Below are 6,857 nucleotides of genomic sequence, written 5' to 3' on the forward strand. Positions count from 1 at the left end.
GGTTATCAGGGAGTCAGCGGCATCGGGGAAATTCCTGAGACTTCATTCCTCCCGCATCTGGAAAGGCAATCGTTAAGCAGAGCTCTGTGACCTGTCAGCACGAGGAGAACTGTGGGATTCCTGGCTGAGATTTGCACCCTGCCCAAGAAGAATCCTACCGCTGTCAGAAATGGAAATAAGCCAGTGAGGTGCCAGGAACCTCAGGTGTTCTGGCCTGCTCAGTCATTACACCTTCTGGATTTTGAATACTAGATCACAGGGTCCAAGAGAAAAGGACGTTGGCTGGAACTTCCCCAAGCTCTCCTTTAGAAGTTTTGGGACTTCCATGCGGATAATAAGTGAGCAATCAGGCAAGAAGCTCAGCCTGTCCTCCTGACGCTGTACTTTTGCCTCGCACATGCCACGGAGCTGAACTAAGTGATGGCACGTACCGATGGCCTAACTCGCCCCATTAAATCCGTGACACTCGAGCCACCATTTGACATTGAACCACCGCTCTGCGATGCGAAGACAACCCACCGCCACTTGATTTAGAGCAGATCCTAACCTCTGGAGCTAAAAGCTGCTGCTCTCATCAAAGGCACAGTGAGACATTTCAGTGGCTGAAGTTCTTCCCCCGGTGGTCCACACACTGCAGGCGGCAGCTCCGCTCCCTCCTTTCCCATCACTCCTTCCAAATCCTGCCGCTGCTGTCGTCTCCTGCAGGCAAGGGCAGGCAGATGTGTTCTTGTATAATGGCCGTGCTGCCCATCCCAAGCCACAGCCCCCAGCAGCCAGGACTACCTGGTGAACTGGGCCTGGAACGGGCAGTATTGACTCCATTCTCTTTCTATCTGGCAGAAAAAAAACACTTATAGATGTATTTACTAGACGATGAACTAGATTGGTATTTTAAAAGCCCTGAAGTGTGTTCTTAGTCAGAAAAAAGGCAAAAAATAACAAAATTGGGAATCTATGAGAAGAATGGAAACTAATAAAAGTAATATATTCCTTTCTCCCAGCTCTCTATAGAAACAGTTCCTTCATGACAGCACTACGTAAATTTGAAGAATTAATCCCCGGATTACCCGGACAGCAGATATCTACTTAAAAGGAGATTCTAGGCTAACTCGCTCGCTTTGAAACGAAGATGCTTGCAGCCCTTTGGTTACAATGCAATTGTGGAAATGATTAATCATGAGGATTTTCTAACTGTCCATAAATTCTTTATGTGTCTGTATAGCTCCCTCGCTTCTCGCTCAGGCTGAACCATGGGAGAGCTCTTCCGGCAGATAAGGGCTGCTCACATGTAATTGCAGTTCTGCTGCTGTCAGCAAGTATCAATAAGAAGGAAATCAGAAGTATTAGACATAAAAATTGACAGCAGAAAGCACTTTCTCTATTTTAGCCCCAGAAACACAAAAAGTTAGCTGACCTGCTGCTGGCTAGAGTAGCCTAAATTTCATTTCAGCATGTTTGTAGGAGTATATTAGCTCCTGTCTTTCTTCCAGTTTATACCATTTCCAAAGCATCATGGATTCCCAACCAGTACATCCCACCTGGGTCATCCCAATGAATTCCCATGAAAACTGAGAGAAGTAACGGTTTATTGCCTGCAGTCCAGTTCTGCAGCACGAAGTTCACCACCGCAGGACCGGAGTTGTTTCCTTCTTCCCGTTCTGACGCACCCAGGCTCCCTGCGGTTGTCGGAGAGAGACCTAAGCTGAGTCCCAGCCTCGCTCTCAGCAGCTGGCTGTACCCGAGGCAGGGCTGCAGATAAGTGCTGCTTTTTGAGATGCAGGTGTTTCACAGGATGCTTGTGGATGAATTAATTCACCAGGATTTCACAGAGCTGGACTCTCTACCAGGTGCCGTCACAGACTTCCTAGCTTATCTTGGCAAGTCGTGAGAAGGTCACGCATCCTTCAAGGACTTTGCAAAACTTGTCGTAATGGCTGAGCTCCAGCTTCCCGTTAGTAATGCAGTGACTGTAACTCCTCCTCTCCTTAAGATACTGTCCTGCCTGTGAAGATCTCCATTCAGGGGTTAAGGGAAGGCCTCCAGAATAGCAGGGGGAGAAAGCGTACAGCACCAGGCACTGCAGTACTTGCACTCATGTCAGTTGTTTGGGGCTGTTATAATAAACAATAGTGAAGTAACCTGAAATCCACAGCCACTGGTGGAGCAAATCCAGCAGAACATGAGAGGAGGGCCTTTTAGGATGGCTGGGTTTAGAGACCGTTCAGTACCTTTTTATTTTGTTCTTATACCATGCCTACAAGCACGTACCTGAATATCTCCCAGCGAAGTAGGAAGCCATATGATGTTTATATCCTACCTCATGGACTGTCACTCCTACTTCAAGAGCTAATTCAGAACACACTGAAGTAGATGGAAATGCTATCAGAAGAACAAGCCCGAATGAATACTGGGATCAGTAAAACCCCAATTTTTGCCACAGGTCTCTTAATACAAAAGTCCTTTCGCAGCACCACCAAACCCAGGCAAGTGAAAGCGTTCTGATGTTTTGCAAGTGCAAACATCACTGTGTACTCGTACACGGTGGAGGCCAGGCAGAAGAGGTGTCTTTGACCTGGTTTCCACCATGCCCTCGATACGAGATATTCAGAGCCTTCTCGCAGTAGCGTGCTTTTAGATCCCATGTTCAAGTCCGATCAACACAGAACGTAAGCTGTTGCTCCCCTGAGTGTGTAATGACGGGGATTAGTCACAAGAGGGAGGCTGGCAGAACAGCGCCTTAAGCCTTAGGAAACCTCCAACACAGCTAGTAGCTGGTCCCACCACAAATCAAAGAAATTAGCAAGCAGGCTTGTCTGGAAACTTGTCAAGGAGACTCCTAATGTGGACACAGATGAAAGACACGCTGCAGTAGGGAAGCTCTCTGGGTGGGGGATGTGAGAGCAGCTCTGATCAGCGATTTAAGAAGCCGTGGCATTAGTGGAACAAGGCCTCTATGCAGGGAGATGGGCACTAGCTTGGGAGTATGGATGAAGGTGGTTTTGGAAACAAAAAGGAGAAAGAATAATCCCTAATAGGAAGAGGACTGCACTGGGAATGAAGAAGAGGAGGTTTGAGAGAGACAGAGGAATGATAAAATCAACCTTTGTGTGAAGGAAGGCTTATTTTTGTTCGCAGCAGGGGGTGTCACCATATGTGCACCTCATGATCGAATTAGTCACCACTTCTTGGTGGAAATTCTCCAGAGAAACAGATCTCCCAAAGAAGGCGATACCTACAGGGCTTATCGCTGGACAACGTACAGCAGTGGAGCTGTGGAACCGAATGAGGGAAAGTTTATGGGAACAGTGTCCAAAGTTCACTGGTTTTAAACACGAAGGAGATGTAAACTGCCAATTAATGCTGAACCTTACGTCAAGTAAAAGCTGGTTTAGCATTACCTTCTGTTTCATAGTAATCACCGACAACGTTTAAGACTCTCCTGAGTACAAGCTTTGAAGTGACAGGCTCACGGCCTTCTTCTGAACTGAGGAGCTTAGTGGCAATCATCAAACCAAATGGAAGGCGCTCTTCTCCCACACAGCTTGTGGTTAAACCATGGGACTCCTCATGACAGGAGTTTTTTTTATGCCAAAAGTTTACATGGCTGCAAAAGGTGATTAGATAAATTCATAATAATCCATTGGGGCTATTAAAGTTACTTGCTTGCAGCTAAAGCATTGCCTGCACCACCTGCCACATCCATGTATGTTTGCCCTGTTCTTCTTTGGCAACTGCTGCTGATCATTACAGACCAGACACCGGCCTGGATGGACCCATGGCTTGATCCCATCCAGCTGTTCCTATTTCCCTCAAGCAGGAATCCCACAACTCCACCTCTCACCCACCAGTCTCTGGAAGCAGCCCCTCACCTTCAATAACTTCCATCTCTCAGGAGGAATAATTTTTAGAAAACAAAGTATTGTTTATCCTTGGAAGTAATAATCAGAAAGACGAGAATGACAAAAGGTCTGCACATACCCACGTCATACTTCAGCGTTACCATAAACCTGGAACGACCCCAACACCAAAAGCTTCGCAGTTCTGGAGGCAGGCTTCACCCACCTTCGTTCTGCAGCGTCCCTCTCTTGAACCCAGGGCTTCACATTTTTACCTCTATAAAGAGAATTAGTTCTGCGATTGCTCTTTGGGCTCCTGCCAGCTCCAACACCTTCCCAGCCCCAGGTACTAGGCTCAGTTTAGACTAGGATGCTATTTCAGAGACACAAGCTGCTATTTTGCTGGTTAAGTATCAAGAGAAGAAATTATTGCCTGCCTACTAAGTGGAGGGATCATCTCTGTATACCCCACAGCATGCACAGAACCCTGCTTCAGTAAAAGGGGAATGCAATACTCAAAAGTTAAAGAAAGTATCTCCCCACTCTGCTGAAACCAATTGTATTCACAGTAAATCTGTTTCTGTGCTGAAAGCAGTACAGATAGTTAAAAAAAACCAAAACAATTACAATGAAATGTTAAAAAAAAAACCCTAATATATAGTTCAACAAAACAGAAATGCAATTTCCAACTCAGTTTTAACTTTACTACCATGTCTGTCTTTGGATTATACCCAGGGTCTGCTAACAGCAGTCCCTCATGTTCCCTAGTATCCCTGTTACAGCCGTTCATTGCTACAGCAAACTTACAGATGGGAAATTTAGAAGCACCTAAACGAGGTGAAACCTCCTCGCTTGTCACTTGCAGCAGGGTTTGAGGAGACTTTCAAAGAAACCAAATACCAGATAAAACAGATGTCTTCAGTGAAAACGTGATGTGGGAGCCACGCACCTCCCCACCTTGGTCGAGCTGTTCTCTTCTCTGCTATCCCAATTGCTTTCCAGCTGCCTCCCCTGCCCCAGGAATCCGCAGCAGCGGCTCTGTGCAGGCTGTCCGCTAAACCAACGACATTTAAAAACACACTTAAGCATTTTGCTCAGGCAGGACCACGGAACGTGCAATTTTTTTTCACCCAGAATTTGCCCAATTGTCAGTGTTTTGTACAGAAGGTTTGCCTTTGAAGGAATGCTTCGTGTGGGACAGGGTTCTGGCAGAAACCTGCCTCGTTACTTGCCAGCTCACCTTCTGGTAGGCGCTAATTAGGTTGCTGGGCTGCCACAGCATTAGAAGTTGCAGGGCTAAGATGGTCGGCAGCTCTCCATAGAGATTCCTGGCAGCTTGGCTGTGTTCCTCCTCACAGAGAGCTTAGAAACACTGGCAATTTACTTTTAAAAATGCAAAAATATTTAAAATAGAATTGTCATTTCTTGTGGATCTGCATGTAGCTAAGAACAGAAGTACTGGCTGACTGGCATAGAATTAGCAAAAATAAATGTTGCATGAATAATTTGAAATGCCTCCTAACCCATAGGTCTTCAGGTGGCTGAATCTCCCGGGGAAACCTCTGGAGGTTCAATCACAGGAGCAAAGTTTTAGCTGCCCCACAGGGTACTACCCGCTGCTCCGCTGGGTGCGATCCAGCTCGCGTTTTGGAGCTAGATATCGGAAATCTTAACTGAGCGGAGTATTTCCACTTTTTTGCTGCCACTGGGAACGCTGGGGGTGGCAACCATTTCTCTACACATTACAGAACAGCTTCCCAAACATTAAAGGCAGTGCGGGCTGAAGCACAAGCTGTGAGAAGCACCGGCTACAAAGGCTCATGATTTCTAACAAAGTAAGGAAATAGATCTTTGTCACTGATGCGCAGTCCTTCGCTTCCCAGCCCTGGCTGTAAAAAAACCCTGTATCTGCATTAAATACAGCAGCACTTGTACCAGCAAACCTCCCGCTAGCCCTGCAGTGGCTCCCCCTGCTCCATTTCAGGGATGGTTTTCTAGGGCTTCATGAGCGCAGAAGCTTGCTAACGCTGTTCTGAGTACGCCTCGATGAGAATTTATGCTGACTGTACTTTCCTAGACAGCAGAACACAGGCAAGATGTTCTACATTCTCTCTTTTTAATCAGAAGGAAGACAGCATTCATTTTTTATGTTACTCTAAAGAGGTGGCACCACATCCTGGAGGAAAAGGTGCCTTTACTGATTATTACAGCCTTGTATGAAATCCTGAGCAAGTCTGATCCGGATTCATCCTGGCTGCCTTTGGTATTTAAATGATACTGAGATTTTGATTTGGTCACCTCAAACACCTTTACAGAGAACAGAAAGGTGTCGTCAGAGGGCTGTTCAGAGCTGGAGTGGGCCGAGCTGTCCCCTTCCACTGGCTCTGGTGTGAACGCAGCCCAGAGTTAGCTATTCAAATCCATGTCTATAATTAGTTGGGATAAATCCAGACCCTAATGCCTTTGCATTACTCAGCTATCTTGAAGGAAACTGCATAAGCCTCCTGCATTCTTGCTTCAAATGTGGAGGATGAGCTGTGTGTGTGTCTTCCTAGTCCTGCCTGGGCACCTCTGGGGCGGACGAAGGTCTTTCCCAGGGCCTCCTGGAGCTGCCCAGGATCCTCTCCGGTCACTCGAGATGCTCTGGGGCTCTTCCCAGGGTCTCCAGGGCTGCTCCCAGTGCTCCTGGGCTCCTTCCAGCATCTCTGGGGGAATATGTTGTTTACATGCCAGAAATATCAATCACCATAACCTTTGCATTATGCCAACTACCAGGGGCAAGTCTATCTCCAGCCGAAGTCTTCACAGTGCTATTCTTCTCCTGCCCACCTCCTCACCCGACTCAGTCATGGAACAGCAGGTTGTTGTTATCCAAGCACAAATCATGGTATGTATGCAAGCCATAACGTACCCCTGCCTTATATGAATGCCTGCGTGACACAGAGCGCCGGCCCGATGTGCTGCTTGTGTAGAAAGAATCGCGGTCACCTGCTGCTTTTGCCTCAGTCCACTCCCACATCA

Source organism: Platalea leucorodia, assembly GCF_965183815.1.
Source record: "Platalea leucorodia genome assembly, chromosome: 15".
NCBI lineage: Eukaryota > Metazoa > Chordata > Aves > Pelecaniformes > Threskiornithidae > Platalea > Platalea leucorodia.